Here is a 19,675-nt window from a genome sequence, read left to right as displayed (position 1 = left end):
GTTTTTTGTTTTTTTTTTTACCTGCTTTGGCATGAACTCACGTTCGCTCTGCTCGTCTAGAGTTATCCATGCATATCAAACAAAAGCATGTTAAGCTTTCTCACTGTGTAAGAATCCCTCTGTAGCTGGCTCTGTATCAGGTTTACGAATCACAAAGAGCAAGATGCAATGAAGTGCACACGTTCCTCATTTCCTCTTCTTGTTTTTTGTTTTTGTTTCTAAGGGTCGGAAGAAATCTAAACTGACAAATGGCGAATTGGTGCTTTTACACTGCAGCCTCTTTGCCTGCTTAGCTGTCTGCGTTCAGTATGTTTTGGTGTCTGTGACGCTGTTGACGTCAGACACGACTACATAAAGCTGCTAATTAGCTCTGACAGATTTGAGACCGACTTTCAGCGTCTGTTTCATTCAGGGTTACGAGATTTGTTGTACCTCACCTCGCTGCTGTCACGGTGTCTTTTTCACTTTGCTGCTTCTTCCCGTAGACTAACAGCGCTCCGTTTGCTTTGTGATTCTTTTTGCTTGATACCTCAGAACGATCGCAGTGGCCTTGCACCAGCAGAAAAAGTAGACTTGTTCATTTGGTTCTGCATGATGATGACGATGTAGACAAAATCAGATCAGTTTTACAAAAAAATAACTGCAATGTCACTTTTTAAGAAATTCCTGGTATACTGTATTAATGTTACAACAATATATAAAAGTCACACATATTATGCCAGTGTGTATACCAACCGTGGTACTTCTCGTACTGTATCAGTAGTTTGTAAATGTGTTAGGACTCCTCCATAATATTTTGGAGTAGACATGCACGTGGGAAATGTTTCCTGTTTCAGCTAATACATGAAAAAAACGCTAACGCTGTGAAAGAAAACCACCGAGCGCAACAGAAACACAAAGACACTGATGCCATCATCAGTCATGTTTTTAGAGTCTGACCTAATTTTTCTACTGTGAACATTGTCGTCTCATATTTTCTCTAGGCTTGTTCAATTACAACAGTAAGCCCGTGGTTGTAATTCAGCCTGGATCTAGTTTGTTGCTGTCATGAGTATCATCACGACGCAGAAACAGGCTCATTTAAATTTATCCCCAGTGATAAATTTATTATTAAAAAAGAAAGATTCGCTGTACTGAAGGTTTTTCCTTAAATTCTTGGAAACAATTTCAAGCATTTAAAAACACTCAGAATAAGATGTTCAGAGAGTTTCTCAGGCTGCGACTGCATTTTCTCTTCGTTCAGTCAAAAATGACTCTAGGACAAAAGTATGGTTCACGAATGACAAACTCAAAAATAGATTAGATACTTTGTTGCACCAGTGTGAACAAAAACAGCTGGCAGAGGTTATACATTTTCTTCTACATCACACAAATTGAACATAAACATGCTAAGATGATATAATGTTATAGTATATGCATTATATGGACAAAACTACCAGCTACAGATTACACTGACAGGAGCTGCTTGGACATGGAAACACAAACTGAGATTTCTGAGGTGTGCGCTAATACTTTTGTTTATTTCTGTAGTGCAACCAAACCAAATGTTTCTCCAAATGAAGTATTAGCTGTTTGTAAATTCAGATGGTTTGATGAGCTTTTAAGGATTCAGTAAAAATCTTCAGTACAGCAGCAGGAGCTGACAAACGACGGTCTTTGCTTTTCAGATATTGGAAGTTCTTCATATTTCAGAAAATAAAAAGTAATGTAAACATCATGTAAGTGCAGCACCGCCGTCCACTTTGCACCACTTGCCTTTTAGAATACATTGTGCCATTGCCTTGATGGAAACAACACTCTCAACAGTGCATTGCCTTAAAGCTTAATGTAGCCAATCAATCACCAGTAGAAGCTCCTTGATTGTAAAAGGAGAGTAGAAACTTTACTGCCTTCCATCACATCAAAGTCAAACTCTGCTGGTCACTTTGTAAATAATGTAAAGATGTTTTCTGACCATTCATATGTTTATATTTCATAAAAACATAAAGAGTAAGAGAATAAATCATGTGTGCACGCACAGATGTTTAAAAAGCAAGGGTCGACCTGTAGGGTGTGGACACGCTGCGAGTGTCTTCCTGTTCCCTGTCATGCAAATGAAGCTGATGGACTGATGACACAATAGGCCCAGTGTGACAAACCACTGTATGTGGCCTGACGCCACCTAAATATAGATCCTCCTGTTACAGTATCAGAGTTATTTAGGGCTGTGATAGTTGCTATTAACACATGTTTTCAGGAATTTTAAATCCCACCAGTAGCAAAAATCAGAAGTAATCTTCAAGCCCATCAAACCAAAGGAATCATTTGCGATGCTTGTTTTTGTCCAACCATCTGAACCAGCTGTTTGTTTTCTAAATAAATTAGAAATCTCACATTTTCAGCACTACAATAGTGACTTCTGAACTTAATGTCTGTCTGGAGCAGTTACATTAAAATGTATTTGATGTATGAAAAAACAAGTGGATGTGTTTGAACATTTTGGAAAACCCTTAACTGACACTTTTAGACTCCTTTGAGATCTTTGAAAGATTGCCCTCCTGTAAATGTAACCTTTTTCTGACTACACTGACAAAAAAAGAAAAGTGTCCACTTCATTTCTAACCAAAGCTGAGTCATGGAAATGTCCACTCTTTAAAAAAACAAACAAACTGAAAACTCCAACTGTTTGATGACCTCATGGAAAGATGATGCTTCCACAACCGCGGCATCATTTTAAGCTTTACAATGGGTGCCCTTTACATTACATGACAACAGCTTACAGCAGCAGAGCTGCTTGTGAGTTTGAATGCTTGTTCGCTCTCATCACCACAGCTTCTGCATTTAAGGAATGGTTACCATAGTAACATTAGTTTCCATTATAAAGTGTCCTGTCAGCTCTGTACAGCAACACCTTCGTCACGTTACAAGTTTTGTAGCGCTGCTTAAAAGTTACGTGACTTTATAAAGTTTGGAGTGAGTCATTTTTATCTGTTGTATTTCGTTACTGACACACGCCAACCCCACTGCAACAAGCCTGTCTTACTGTAGCATTCGTTACCCAAGGATGTATTTGTACTCTGATGTGATTCTCTGAGAATAGGACTTGTCTTTTGTTTTCACAGCTGAGGCAAATAGGTGCTCTGCTGCTCTGCTCGGTCATCTCTAAATCTGAAGTTTCATGATGGAAAAAACAAAAAAAGCTCCAATACATAAAGAAAATGACCACCTCTGATCACTAGACCGCAGGGCTGCGAAATGTGTTATTACTGTTCCACTTTATATTTCTGATGCTGATATAAATAAATCACATTGCTGTGTAAACTGGAAACTTGCTCCTCCCATTTCTTTAACATTTTTTCTGCATGCACAGAAAAGCTCACGCCCCCACTGGAGGCACTTTTGAATTCATTACATAAATCCAAGTAGAACAACAAATGAAAGATCAGCACATGAGCGTCAGCAAACTCATGTTTGTTTAGTTTTCCTTTCAGAAGTCATTTTATTTTATAATGTTCCTCTTGTTCATCCAAGGCCCACTTACACTGTGTCCCACAGATGGGTCCCGCCCCACAGTTTGAGAATCAGTGATTTCTAATTGAACAGATGGATATCCGGTAATAATCATGAATGTTTGAAGAATCTGGTCTGCTGAGCAGGCTGAAGTTGTGCATATTTAATAGTCGGCATGATGATGTACGATGGTGAAATCAACAACTACACCTTCTACAGAGAAATACTGCTGAAAGTTTGCTAAACTAACTATTTCTGCTCCGTGGATTCACAATCTGAGCCCTGAATCTACTGTTGCTCATTAATATTACACTGCTGAGGGAGGCTGCTGCTATTGGGGAGTGCATTATCATAGACCTGTGCTTCTATCATATAACTGTGACAAACAAATGTGATCTCTGTGTTAAACAGAAAATTAGGCTTTAACAAGATGATCTAGTAATTTTAGTGACTCAGTGTATGGAAAAATACTTCCCCCTCTATGTTTACACCACTAGAGTGCAGCAGAGTATGTCTGAGCTCTTCTGTGACTCAAACACATGCTTGTCTCCACCTACCTTACCACATCATGCCTTCATAAACTGCACCCTCTGCTGTATTTTCCCAGTAATAATGATTTTTCTCAGAAACAAATATGCATAGTTTATTGCAGAATGTTAAAACAAATCCACAAAACTAATAATGCTGTATAAATTATATAATACTGTATGATCATTCAAAAGCTGGTCTGAGAATTGTCTCTCTTCCTGTAAAATTAAAGCCAGGATGTTAACACAGCAGGTCTAGAAGTGTATTCACTGTGTGGAAGAATCTTTTTTTGAGGTTTGTGTACATCACCTAAAAGAATCTTTGACAAATGCATGAATGATAATGATAAAACCATCAAGGACTCAGTTGTTTGACAGTACACTTATCTACTCTGTACATCCATAATGATTTTGATTTAAGCCCTTCTGTAGTGTCTCCTTAATATTCATACAGATGATGTTATAGATACTCAGGAAGACCTCAGAGGTGCCATGGTGATGCCACAGGGTTAACCTGAAAGGACAAGTTCAGCTTTCAGAATGTTTTCTGGCTTTTCAGTTCCTCTTCAGAGATTTTAGAGGGTTTGCTGTTACATACCCGTTGGTTTAATGCCAGGACTTTTTTGTTTTTGAATGATTGTACACAGCAACATAGTAAAAAAATCAATAATCATGTTTTTCTGATTCCAATTTCCTAAAAAAAGATAGCTCAAGGTCGCAGTAAGGACACCAAACAAACCTGACTGTCACTTGGACACCCACAAGGTGGAATCTGCTCAGCCTCGTGATGACTTCAACAAACTTTTCGAGCTGACATTAATCATTTTTGGCGATTGTCTCCCAAGGGATTCCCGCTCTTCAGTTAGGTGCCCATCACCATGTCAGATGGATGGAATAAATGATTTACGCTGACCTGAAATGCGTCACACAATGTTGGAACACTGGAAAGCTGTCTGCACACTGACTGGTCGCTCTTCTTGTGCTACAGCTGACATTAAATGTAAGATCATTGCTCCATTCAAGAAGGAAAGCCTGGAAAACCCTCCTCTATCCCTGTTCTGCAGGCACATGTAGACCTCATAGCAAAGGAAGCGTCCCTCAAGTTTACCCAGTTTCACTCTGTAAAATGTAGACGTGTGTGTGTATATATATATGTATGTATATATTACCATTATTACCATAAAATGCAGCACACACAGGTCTACTGTAAATGAGTCATCCATCCTAACATGCAGACAGACAGCAGATAATAGAAGCATAATGCAGCATCATGAGGAGATAAAAAAACAACAGCACAGACAGCGTTCTGCATGTTTTTTTACAGAGAGGGGCTGTAAGCCTATCAGTATTCATAGAGATAAGCTATCTATCTGCCACGATCACAGAATACAGTCAGACTATTGTTTGCATACGATAAATGGCACATCATCATGTGACATATCTAAAAGATTACACGGAGACAGAGCAGGATAATGTGGAGTTTTTTATTCAGCGAGGTGAACTTGACAGTCTGAAAATTCTCCATTGCACATAGACATGAGTTCATTTTCTAAAATCACTGATCCTGTCTTCTGTTTTAGATACCATTTAACTGCTTAATGAAATCAACAAGGATTTGATACATTGATAGTGATTTTTCTACTCTTTGAGGACACAGTTACAGCTCAGACATGTTTCATCTCTTCAGGAGTCGTTGATATGGTCGCCCATCGATAGATAAATGGTAAGACTGGTCTCAGTCAAGCCCTGCAGCAGACTGGTGACTTGTACAGGGTTTACCCCGCATCTCGCTCTGTGACAGCTGGGATAGACTGCATGAATGGGTGAATGTTGTCAGTCACGTAAACACTGGAAAACACATCACACGCCTACAACAGTCAAATAAAAACCCACAAACATTAATGTGCAATGTTAGATTTGGTTAATAATAATACGACCTGTGACTAAGAGGGCGTTTGCCCTTGAACTGAATAGAATTTCAATGTGTTTTACTTGAACTGACTGGTAGTTTGATTAGAATAAGGGTGTGATAACTGAAGATTTTACAGGAAAGAAGACACAAATTATACTGTAAGTAATTTTACGTAGTGCACAAAAAAGCATTTCCTCATTTTACTGTATTTACTGTAAATATGCAATACTTTGAGGAGCAGGGGTATTATGAAGTGGCTTTTGTGTAGAAAATTTAAAAAGAAAGAAAAGAAATAACTAAACAGTAGTAAACTGCATTTTTATATGTAATACAGGAAGACAATTGAACTGTGAAATGTCTATGATGGAAGCAAATATAAAAGAAAATAAAATGTAAAAAGCCAAAGATTACTTACAGTAGATTTATTTGTTTTTCCTTGTAAAAAGTTGAATCGGTACTCCGTTATTCTAGTGTATCCACAAGGATTTGTAGATAAATTATAATTATGTGCTAATTTTTGATAAAATTGGTTGGAATTGCATAAATAATAAGGCAACTGTACCCTAAGTCACAGGCCATATTATAAAGCACTACTTAAATATATTGATATGATAGAAGTTTTACTGATTTTATTCTTTTAAACATGGGAATGAAGTTTCTGGCAGGAGGACAGAGGAAAGGAGGAGCCTCCAAGGTGAGTATGATGAGATTTTACATTGATGGTTTGAGACTGTACTTGTCTGAGTGTTAAACAGGTGCACGAGGGGAAGCTGGCAGGCAGACGGGATTCCAGGGAGATCCAGGGAAAAGGCTGGAAGTATCTTTTAAACTTAGTGTTATCACTTTAGAGAACAAACAAGAGAGCCAGGTTGATGACAACACCAACAATAACCTGATAGAGAGCAGCAGCCTGAGTTGGTCCTCAATAATAATAATGGATTGGATTTATATAGCGCTTTTCAAGGCACCCAAAGCGCTTTACAATGCCACTATTCATTCACTCTCACATTCACACACTGGTGGAGGCAAGCTACGGTTGTAGCCACAGCTGCCCTGGGGTAGACTGACAGAAGCGAGGCTGCCATGTCGCGCCATCGGCCCCTCTGGCCATCACCAGTAGGGTAAAGTGTCTTGCCCAAGGACACAACGACCAGGACAGAGAGCCCGGGGATCGACCCGGCGACCTTCCGATTATAGATACGCTTCCCAACCCCCTGAGCCACGGTCGCCCAAATAGCATGAGTCAATGATCCAGTGCAGAATGGGTGTGGTGGAGAAAGCCTCAGAGAAAGAAACTCCACCTGCAGTCAGGCAAGCGAGAAAACGCCAGCCCGTTACTCCACCCGAGAGTGAGAGAGAGCTACAACAGACAGAAGAGAGACAACAGAGGGAGGAAAAAGGAGAAAACCTCAGATCTGCCAGGACCATAACAGAAACTATTATGTAAGGCTTTCTGTGGTCAACTGGTGCAGTGAGTGGTGCAGGTTCAACACTGGGCTGCATCTCTTCCAGAGGAAGCACTACAAAGCATGAGATGTCAAGCAGCTCGTGACTTGGCACGTTTATCTCCAGATCAAAGGCGCTTTAGCCATGTGCGAGGGATTATGCTCCTCTCAATCCCTCCTTATCCTACAGCTCAGGGCGACACCTAAAGAGCCAGCTCTTTACTCTCACTGCTGCAGGTAGTAAAAGTCTTCTCCCTGCTGAAGGTTAGCCTGGTTAGTCAGAGAAAGCTGTAATCATCCCTGGGTTTGGAAGGGTTGTTTGGTGGATAGAAGAACAGCAAATAAACAGTCTCCTTTATATTAACGTCATGAAGCAGACACCTGGGATCAGACACAACAGGCGTGGTCCCGTACAGGAGTGAGTCGCAACCTCTGTAACCTCTGCAATCTGAATATTTACTGCAGCAGCTGAGAAGTTAACATGAAGTCTTAATATTTGCATTTAGTTTTCTCTGATGTTAAGCATCAAAAGCCACAAATGAAGCTGTAAAATGAAAATCCCCTTTAGCTGCGACTCTTTTTGGAATTTGGGGCTGATGCAGGGTCATCTGTGGTTTGATAGTTTACTTTTTTAACGTCATGTGTTATTAGAGTCAGAGCTTTACTACGCTGCCCTGGTGATGACCTTACTCCGTATCACTTTAAAGGACATGCTGTCACTGCTTATTAGTCTCCCTCCATCACTGTGACCTTTAAACAAGCGTGTGCCTGTAAATGCTGTCTACAGCCCACAAACAACATGCTAGGAGTTTCATACTCACACACTCATACTTACTACAGCCTCAGGGATTACCTGTGATTACAGCACACAGATTAGCAGCCGGTTTGGATGCAACTGCTCAGATTTGTGAAAAAAAGAAGTGAAGCAATCAATGACCTTATAAATACAACCAGTGGGTTAAAAGTAAGTCGGTAACAGAGCGAGTGACAGTCAAGAGCTGATCTGAGTGGGGCTTTCTTCTGTCTTCAGATCTTCATTACATGAAGATGTGGTGAAAGTCAAGCCCCTGAACTGACCTCACAGCACAGAGAGGAAGTGCTCCGGAGAGAAGACCGGAACAGAAACATGAGGTGAGACTGTTTTTCATTCACTGATATAAAACAGTCTTGGCAGCCGGGGGTCAGTCCGCCAGGGCCTCCACTCCTGGCCGCCACCCGGCACACAATGCACCCGACCCCTATGGCGCCTCCTGCGGGTGGTGGGCCTGCGGGAGGATGGGCCCATGTCTCCTCTTCGGGCTGTGCCCGGCCGGGCCCCATGGACTAAGGCCCGGCCACCAGACGCTCGCCCTCGGGCACCCTCCCCGGGCCTGGCTCCAGGGCGGGGCCCCGGTAACCCTATCCCGGGCAGGGTAAACTGTTCCCTCGGTATCCTTTTCATAAGGGTCTTCTGAATCGCTCTTTGTCTGGTCCCTCACCCAGGGCAAATTTGCCATGGGAGACCCTACCAGGGGGCAAAAGCCCCCAGACAACATAGCCCCTGGGATCCCTGAGACACACAAACCCCTCCACCACGATAAGGTAGCGATTCAAGGAGGAGGATTTCTAGGCGCAGCCAAGTGGCGGAGGGCTTTCGCTTTGGTGGCCTCAGAATCTCATCTCTGATTTTTGCAGATGATGTGGTTCTGTTGGCTTCATCGGGTGAGGGCCTCCAGCTCGCACTGGAACGGTTCGCAGCCGAGTGTGAAGCAGCGGGAATGAGGATCAGCACCTCCAAATCTGAGGTCATGGTTCTCAGCCGGAAAAGGGTGGAGTGCCCACTCCGGGTCGGGGATGAGTTCCTGCCCCAAGTGGAGGAGTTCAAGTATCTCGGGGTCTTGTTCGCGAGTGATGGGAGAAGGGAGCCGGAGATCGACAGACGGATTGGGGCTGCAGCTGCAGTAATGCAGACGCTGCACCGGTCCGTCGTGGTGAAGAGGGAGCTGAGTGTAAAAGCGTAGCTCTCAATTTACCGGTCGATCTACGTCCCTACCCTCACCTATGGCCACGAGCTGTGGGTAGTGACCGAAAGAACGAGATTGCGGATACAAGCGGCAGAAATGAGCTTCCTCCGAAGGGTGGCTGGCCTCTCCCTTAGAGATAGGGTGAGAAGTTCGGCCATCCGGGAGGGGCTCAGAGTAGAGCCGCTGCTGCTCCACATCGAAAGGAGCCAGCTGAGGTGGTTCGGGCATCTGACAAGGATGCCCCCTGGGCGCCTCCTGGGTGAGGTGTTCCAGGCATGTCCCACCGGGAGGAGGCCCCGGGGCAGACCCAGGACACGCTGGAGAGATTATATCTCTCGGCTGGCCTGGGAACGCCTTGGTATTCCCCCGGATAAGCTGGAGGAGGTGGCTGGGGAGAGGGAGGTCTGGGCCTCTTTGCTTAGGCTGCTGCCCCCGCGACCCGGCCCCGGATAAAGCGGATGAAGATGGATGGATGGATGGATGATATAAAACATCTCCCCCATGCTAGTTTACTCAGCGCTTTTCAAATGATGTGCTGCAATAAGACAAGACTATCTTTGTCTTTGTGTTTATGAACCAACGTGATATTCACACCATGTTACCTGAGTCACTCATTTTTTTAAATTCTCCTTTAGTCTCTAAATTGCAGACTTTTACACTCACCAGACACTTTTTTAGGTACAGCTCCATATTACTGGGTTCCCTTTTGTGGCATAAATTCAACAAGGTGCAAGATGTCTGCAGCATCACACAGCTGCTGCAGACGTGTTGGCTGGATCGTATGGACATGTTTAGCAACAATACTCAGGTGGGCTGTGGTGTTTAAATGATTAGCAGCTGGTAAAAAGCGCTTTTCTGGTGTGAATTGTAGCCTCAGTTTCCTGCTCCTAGCTGACAGGAGTGGCACTCGGTGTGGCCTTCTGCTGCTGTAGCTGTGCCTTCTTAGTCACTTGACACAGTCTGGCTATCCTTCTCTAAACTCTTACATCAACAAGGCATTTATGCCCAGAGAATGATGACTGAGTGGATATGCTTTGGAGATGACAGTTGGGAAAATCTCAGCAGACCAGCTCATCTGACGTGAACAACCGTGCCACATTCAAAGCAACTTAAATCACCTTTTTTTCCCCTTCTGCGGCTCGGTTTGAACCTCAGCAGGTTGTCTTTACCATGTCTAGGTGCTGCCCTGTGATTGTCTGATTAGATATTTGCGTAAACAAGCAGTTGAACAGGTACCTAACATAGGTGAGTGTATGTATTCTGTTTCAAGCTTTTGGTTTTACTACACCACAAACATTTTGCTGCTCTTTAGTCTTACTGTACGTTTTGTCAGTATCAGTAGATTGCCTGGTAACTGTGCAGTAACTTCAGTGTACATTTGCCTGCAATAACTTGCAATGATGGCCAAATTAAAGCCTCAGGCTGGACATTTGTAATGTCCCAATCATGTGTTCCAACAAACAGCATGAATGAGACAAAAGAAGTTGTTCAATTATTCAGCAGCCATTCACAGAGCCCTCTGCTAATCCGGCCATGCTCCACTGAGCTAATAACAGCAGCAGGTGCGGGCAGCTGGGACCGGTGTGATATGAAATTATGGTCAAATGGTAAAACTCCAGTCTGGCCTAAAACTAAAAAGCACTCTGCCAGAGCATGGCCACAGAAATTGGACTTTTTGTAAATATTTGATGTTCGTATGGCCGTCTCAGCGCCTTAATATTTACTTTAAAGATTAATATTAGACTTTTTCAGTCCAGTATGTGCATTTAACACCTTTATTTTACTTTTGTGTACTTTTTGTGTAGATTTAAGTAAATAAGAATTAATTTAAAAATAAATGCTGGTTACTGCTGATGCTTCTGAGCTTTTGCTCGCGTACTCTGAATGTGAAATTTTACATGCACTGGTGTGCTTTTGTGTTCTGGTTCCTCTTCAGCCTTTATTAAAACTCTTTTTAGGCTGTCACTGTACCGCTTTAGCTGTGAGGAAGCAGAGGTGGGATGCGGAGAAGAAACAGAAATCTTTGCACTGAGCCTGTGATTGTGCATCGCATGCTAAACAGCTGCCCTTTGACTGTGGCACACACACACACACACACACACACACACACTGCCTGAGTTTTCTAAAATAGTAGTGAGGCCTTCAGATGCGTCACCCTTCCCCCACCTCTGACGCACACCAGACAATAAACGTTACGCAGCCTGTTCCTGCATCAAACACAATCATTAATGGAGAAGGAATGCAAATAACTCGATTCTTTCTTTCTATTTCATCTGAAAAGAGTCTTTCATGGGCGGCTGCATAATGTAGAGTTGCCATGCAACAGGCTCCTGCATAAAAAAGGGAGGGGCTTGACAGGAAACCACAATTACAACTGGCTCTGGGACACCCATCAGTCCTACTAGAAGCTGGAATTGTACGACCAGCTTACATTCTTTTTAACTCAATTAAAAAAATTAATAAAAATCTTATCTATTGATTGATTGATTGGATTAAAAAAATACATCCAATATAAATCCATCCGTTAGATTTCTTAAATCCTTGTCCTGTTCATGGCTCAAGCCTATCCTTATTGTGTGAAGAGCTGGGAAAACTCTAGACAGTTAACCACAGTGTAGTTAAATATTAGCCCACAGACAGCTTAGTTTAAGCTATCTTAGCCTAATTTAAAACAAAATGACAGCTAACATGAACATATCTATTGTTATATCACCTGCTGGTTTTGGACTCTGCAGACGTGACAACATTTGAAGGAGAGCAGGAGCTCGCAAGCATAATTAGCAAGCTACATCCATGACCTGCAGAGGTGCCATGCACAGACACACATAGCTAGTTACTTATGGAGGGCCTAGTTGGCCGAAATGAATGAATTAAATAGAATTCAGTTTGGCACTCTAGGCCCTCAGTACCACGCTTAGAGTAGTCTAATACCAGAAGTTTACTCCTTAAACTTAATCACACTTTGCGGCCGGTCTGTAGCGCACACAAAGCCCTGACATGAGTCAGATAATTCTATAACAAATGCTTCAAATGGCTCCAGCAGCACAAACACTGTGAAGAAGTCCACTTACAGTTCTCCTCACATGGAAAACTATCCTACAGCTGTCTGTGTTTGCATACCCAGCTCCAAATCAAATCCAGTTAGTAAAAAATTCACTTCACTTCTCTGCAGACTTCTGAAGCTACCCACAGAGACCAAAATCACATTTTGTATCAGTGTAAACTTTTTTGTTTGTTTTTTATTTTGTAAAGTTTTAAAATAGGATTGACTCACTAATGGATTTAGCCTCAAGTGGCCGCTAGAGGAAATGCAGTTTATGACACTCCATATTTTAGCTCCAGTGCTTGTCACTTATTTATTATCTGGTGAATAAATAAATTAGGGTCACCTGTAAAGTTGAATGAATGAATAAATAAATAGATGGATCAATATTCAATTAAAAATTATCTATATAGTGCCAAATGACAACAGCTGACTCAAAGGCTTTATATTGTAAAGAGGCTAGAATAATAAATACAGGTGTTAGCTAGCAGTTGATGGACGGCTGACGACTTAAAGTTGGTTTGTTTGTTTAATTTTTCGGCTGACTGTCCTTTGTTTTACTCATTTCATTTATTTGGTAGTTACTTTAAATATTAAATTACTAAATGTGAGATTTTTGCCTCAGTAAGAGTGTAAGGAGGTTGTTGTTTTTGGCATACGACAAAACTACGTTAGCTTTTAGCTTACCCGTGCTTCTTAACGTTATACTAAACTATAACCACTGGTATTTCTTACAACCCTAAAACCCCAGTCAGTCAATGTCTTCATGCAACTTTTGGCACCGACAATAATGATTTTTTTATTTGTGTGTGTGTGTGTGTGTGCGTGTGTGTGTGTGTTTAAATTATGTAGAAACAAATTAACAACATGCAGAAGCCTACTTTTCTTTTAAATGTATTGTGGTAGAAATATTAGGCCCGATTCCCAAGTGATAAAACAAGAAATACTACAAATAGTGATCCACAGAAGTACCAAACACTGAAGCAGAAATAGAAATAACTCTTTGACAATCGGTTATTTTTACACGTGAATGCAAAATTGATGAGTTCAGACTGCCTCCGGCTGCTGTTGCCCTTTATTGTCGGCGGATCCCTTTAATAAGTGAAGTGGAAGTGAGTTGAAGTGGCTCTCGGTTCAGCTGTAGAGTGAGCGCAGAGCAGCACACGGGACGGGACAGAGGGAGCTTACGGGACAATCCCAGCAGATGACGATAACTGCTTGAAACATCCTCAGTTTTCGCGGATAAGTCTGCCTTTAGGTAAGTGGTAAACATCAGCTGTGTGTGTGCTTTAGGATTTGGCTTAACGCAGTCAAAGCTTTAGAGGATTCACATCTCTGTGTTAAAATGAATCCAATCATATAAAGTGCAGATGTCCAGTTGCTGGTTTAGTAAGAGCGCAGGTCTGCAGCGGGACAACAGCGCGCCTACGTCCGCATCTTCAATCTGCGAAAACTTGAATGAACCACTGATGCGCTCGTGGTGAGCGCTGGGGAGGAAGGATCGCATGAGTTGCGAGGCACTGTGGGATTTTGTTTGGCGTTTTCAGCGCGTGTGTTGTCTGCACGTGTAGTTCTCTGTGAGTATTTTCAGTTTAAACTTCAGGCTTGATCTTAAAGTTGAGTTGTCACAGCGCAGAGTCTGGCGTGAGTCGCCGCACTGCACCTGATTCTCTGCTGCTTGTGACAAGCTGCTGTTATTTCTGCAGTGAAACGTGTCTGACCGTCGGATTCATTCAGAAGTCATCTGATTTTAGCAGGAGTCATTAAAAACACTGAGATGAGAGCATTTCTGCAGATTCGGTTGAGTTAGTGATTTATTTAAATAAAAACAGTAACAGTAATTTTTCAGGGAATAAATGAAATAATTAAATCTTGAATTGACATTTTGACACCATGTACACCTAGTTGAACAGTTTATACACTGTGTGTTGATTTTAGAAATTAAACATACTAATAAGTGACCCTTGGACTTGTGCTCTCCCTCTGCAGTCAGTTTACAGATACTTGAATTGAATACCAAATGAATCCTTTGATCAAATGTGACCAGAGAAGTCTGTTACATTGCTGGGGTTTTACATTCATTTTGGGAGTTTCTACGACATTGCCATCATTATTCACAGTGGATTGTCTCAATGGCTCATCAGCAAGCCACATTCATGTCATTGTCATGGATTAATGTGTGATTACATAAGCCTGTCCACTCCTCTCTCTTATCCTGGCTCTGTGCGAGAGAGTCTTTGATGTCCAAGCAGTAGTTTTCCTATGGCGGGCTGTTCTTTCTGTTGTGACATCAGAGATGCTTCAATGCAGTAAATGGTTGTGGGAACAAAAAGTAGAAAGTGGTGTGGTAAGGGCTGCACAGTTCTGCCACCGCTGCAGTGGAGCATCATCCTCGTGCTAATCGGGAAATGTGAGTGTTTTGGAAAGAAGGAATTCATCTTCAAGCTTCTTTTTCCCATCATGTGACTAAGTGGCACCGGACGCCACACGTGCCCATCCATCACATCCCACCTGATCGTGAGCTGTTCCGAGCCTACCTCATCGTTTTGATTGAAGCTGACATTAGTCTCATCTGTCCAGAAAAGGTAAACTGGGAAATGAATCGTGTCATCTGGGCTTTGTGTTCTTAAGTCTGATGAATAGTTTGTTGAAACCTCTGTGATTATTGTTGTGAATTCTTCTCTTTATGGGATTATTATGTGTCTAACCATATAGAGGTTTCTTCATTTTAATGGATGTGTGGTCATCCACCATTCTTGTCTTCCATAGATGTCCAGGAGTCTTTGTTTCCAAGCTCATCTCTGTCTATTTTTTCTTTTGTTGTTTTCCCCCCAAGATTTGATTTAAATGTTTTCACTGCTAGTGTTTCTGCTCTTAGCCTGATTGGTTTGTTATTTTGATTTTGATTTTTTACAGCCTAAACCAGGGTTGGGGGAACTCCAGGCCTCAAGGGCCAGTGTCCTGCAGGTTTTAGATGTGTACTTGATCCAACACAGTTGATTTATATGGGCAATTACATCCTCAACATGTCTCAATGTTCTCCAGAGGCCTGCTAATGAACTAATTGTTTGATTCAGATGTGTTGACCCATGGTGATATCTAAAACCTGCAGGACACTGGTCCTTGAGGCCTGGAGTTCTCCACCCCTGGCCTAGACCTTCTGGCCACATGTTTCTGTTTTGCACCTTCAAAATGCAAAAGCCACCCTAGGAGTCTCACTACTTCTCAATTCCTCTTAATGACGAAGTAGTGATGAAGGAACCCACATATGTCCATGAAATAACTTTTGGGGGTAAAGGCAGCACGTCCAAGCAACAATCTTAAAAAGATAAAACAGGGAATAACACAAATCCGAAACACCTCTAACTCTGCATCGAGTTACCGTAATCCTCAAAAAATTCCCACTCTGTGCACAGAATCCTGACTCCGATCAGTGCAACACTTACTGTTTCTGTATGAAACGACAGTTTAAAATGTTGTTTTTGCTTTTATTGGATAGTGAAGTAAAGAGTGGAAAGGAAAGCAGAGAGTGCAGCAAAGGGCCGCAGGTCAGAGTCAAACCCTGGCCAACGTATCGCTCCCTGCTCACCCTGGGAGCTAAACTGGAGTCCTTAAAAGAAAGTCCTTCAGATTACATTTACATTGAATAGTTTGTCTACACAGTGAACAGTCTTTAGTGAAATGTAGAATGCATTTTGTCAATAAATGTGTTTAATCACTCGTGATACTTAAAGAATAGTTGAGGTACGTTGTCTTGATACGCAGTGTGTAGTGTCAGCAGTTGCAAAACACTTATTTTCCCTCAAATCCATCCCTCATTCTCATCCACGTCAAAGAAATTACTTACTGTTTTTAAATATACAAAGTTTGAATATGAGAATACATGTGAGAGAAAAAAAACTATGAATAAGCAATAAAGTAGCACAAACCTAATAGCAAGTTACATAACAAAACATCTGTTTAGTAGGGGTGCAACGATACACAAAATTCACGGTTCGGTTCGATACTTTGGTGTCACGGTTCGATATTTTTTCGATACAAAAAAATGTTCATGCCTTTTAATTTGTCATTTATTAAATTTTCACGGCACATTCACACCACATTTCTGTGCGTTCATCATTTGTTTGAAGCCAGCTCACCTCCTGCAACTACTTTTCCGAGAATACGTGCTTCTTTTGTGGTTCGGACTCCTGACATTTCTTTGGAGGTGGAGGAACATCACAGTAATTGCTTAAAGGAGCTTCTTCGACATCTTTAAGAGTTCTAAACAAATGTCTGTCCTCCTCCTGAAAATCTTATGTACGCAAACACGCGTTGCAACTTCTTATCTTGTGCGCGTTTTTTATTTTGACAGCGAATGCGCACCTGCGGACCACTTATGTGCACCCCTGGTTATTTAGCTCGTCATATTGCAGCCACAGAAATTCTTTTGTCCATGAAACCATAAAGCTGCACTTTCTTTTTGCCTTATAGTCTGATTTGTCATAACTTTTCCGTTTTGTGGTAAGCTTTTCTTTGGCTGTCACTTCTTCACCCTGACCTGTCTTATTTGGCTCAGCAGAACTAAAATATATATCCTGCTGCTTTTACACACACACTCACATAAGCTCAGCGATTCTCTGCGCGATCAACCTCTCACATGTTTAAGCTGCGGGAGATTTCACTTGTCATGTTTGCATAGTAAGCTAACGATTGATAAGACGATGTCAGAGGAATTGGTGCACAAATTATCATCAGTCACCAATCAGTGCTGTCGCTCTCTATACACAGTTCGCGCGATTGCAAAGTGAAAGCAAAAAACAAGCGCAAATTCAAACGCGATTTCAATATGTCACATATTGACAGTGGCTCACCGATGCCAATGACATAATTACCCAGCTACATTTCCGAAAGAATGCAAAAGCATTGACATATATTTTTCCTTCCTACGATAGGCCGACGGGCAGGGCAGAGATTTTGGTAGCCCAACTGGAAAAATCTCTAGCCCCGGGACGTCGGGCTAGCGATTTTGCGAGCCCTGTATCTGATTGAGGAGTCACTCATCTTTGGAAAAGAGAGTTTATTACAGAGAAATGGATACTGCAGCATATTAAACATATCAGGTCCCCATAAGGAGAATCATGTGCTCATGGCTGTCTAAATGACTCGGGTAAAGTTTGTAGCATGCGTGCTTGTTGTTTTTGTCTGCTTCCACTTGTCTTTGCACTAGGATGATGTCGGAGTAAATGTGCAGTCATATTCGTTGTGTTCCCACTAGTGCTTTCAGGTTAATCTCGTTGAAATGACGTTAACGCCACAACACGGCAAATCTCCATTAACGAGCTACCGCGGATCGCCCCGTGCCTGGGGCTGGATGGCCAACACGTTAACGAGCTAACTGCGCTAACACACTAGCTCCCACCCATGTAATTGAGCATTGCGTGGCACATCCAACATACTGTTTTACTTTAGTCCATGACGCGCTTACCTTCAGGGTCATACGTCACATGAAAACCAAAATAGTTCCAAACGCTACATCTGAATGAGGTTCAATTTGCCTGTTGCAAGGAGAGCTTAACTTCTGTCTTGCTAGCTTGCCCTGCCCTCAGTGAATCTGCGTTCGACTACTCCGCCTAGGCTGCACTGTCGAGCGCAGATCCATTGAGCGCTCAACACAGACAGCATCGTCAGAAGGAAAGTTGATAAAATAAATTAAAAATTTTGTATTGTTCATACATATGCGTACCGAACCGAAAGCACTGTATCGAACGGTTCAATATCGATACGAGTATCGTTGCACCCCTACTGTTTAGCCATAAATATATAGAAAATTTTAAGATCATTTGCAACATAGACGCTCATTAAGGCAAATGTAGCTTTGTTACAGTATCAGTCCGCAAATAACCCCGATATCGACTGACATATTTTTCCATTACATGTCGGCTGGTGGTGTTAGTATTGATGTTTTTCTCGTACAGTGACTAAAACCCCGAAGGCTTGCTGTTCTGCACTGTTGCACTGTGACATTGTCACCCCTCAGGATCAATGGACCCAGCGCTTTGAGCTCTGCCAGAGCTCAGAGTCTGTGTGGTTAAAGCTAAGTGATTAAGCTAGAACAACAACCAGCTTAGTCACTCTTTACTCTGTAGTAGCTCTGAGTGCATCTGAATCATTTCTGTGACTGCAAATCAACAGGAGAACGAAGGACTTCTGAGTGACATCGTTTTTGAAAGAGCAAACAAACACATTGTAGATTATGTGCATGAAGTGTGTTGGTGAGCCTACTATTAGTGCTGATGTTGCATGGTGTGTCCACCAGGGGGCACTCTGCAATTTTCCGCGCACAACAACTAACAGCTAATCCGAGCAGATTCAAGCGGAGTGGGAATAAGTAAATAAATAATTACACGTACCAAATGATTGGAGAATCTGTTTATGTGTTATAAACAGGTTCTCCAGATTCCATACATATGGAATTTTTAAATCACCAAATATCGGTATCTGTATCAGTCATAAAAATCCTTCTGATCTATTTCTGATCTAGCATGCAAGAGGTGACATTATCTTTTGGTCATCTCCAAATAATGAGGAGCTCTGATGTAATGCTACAAGTTAAAGGCAACACACATTGTAGTTATATGTGCTGTGAAAACCTTTCACTTACTATCTTTGAACATATTTGCACAGAGAGCCATTTGTACTATTATGAGCATTAAGGCTGCAAACATATATATTTTTTGTGTCAAGGGTATTGTCAGTCACAATACAGGGTACAGTACAATAGTGATGACATCATACGTCTTTCTTATCAAGTAATGCAGTTTCCCACCCTGTCATGTGACCTATGGAGGTCACCTGATGCAAGATGTGAGTGGAGGTTGAAAGGAAGGGAGGAGACTGCAATGTAAGAGGAACCTGAACCAGCCTAATAACCAAAATAAACACGTAAGCTTAGAGATGGTCTGCTTAAACTAATTAGCAGTTTTACGGTTATTTACCTTTCTGGAGAGCAATGAAGACAAAACATTAATCAATCAAAATGGGTTATTCATAGCAAGTAATAATCATCTTAAATTGTTCTTTCACTTTTCTTTATTGTTCAGGTTGAGTAAACAGTATTTAGTCAGTATTTAGGAGAAAATACTGAAGCATGTCTCAAGGAACTCGTTTGTTAGATTTAGCATACAATGCAACGAGCCATTACAGATTAAAAGATCAGTAGTTACATCGCATTTCTTCTTCTTCTTTCACATATTCAGCTGGTGGTTTCCTGTTAC

This window comes from Diplotaxodon limnothrissa, linkage group LG6 (genome assembly GCF_057381915.1).
Source record: "Diplotaxodon limnothrissa isolate DT_005_m linkage group LG6, D_limnothrissa_male_GT1.1, whole genome shotgun sequence".
Taxonomy (NCBI): domain Eukaryota; kingdom Metazoa; phylum Chordata; class Actinopteri; order Cichliformes; family Cichlidae; genus Diplotaxodon; species Diplotaxodon limnothrissa.
This window is presented reverse-complemented; position numbering follows the sequence as displayed.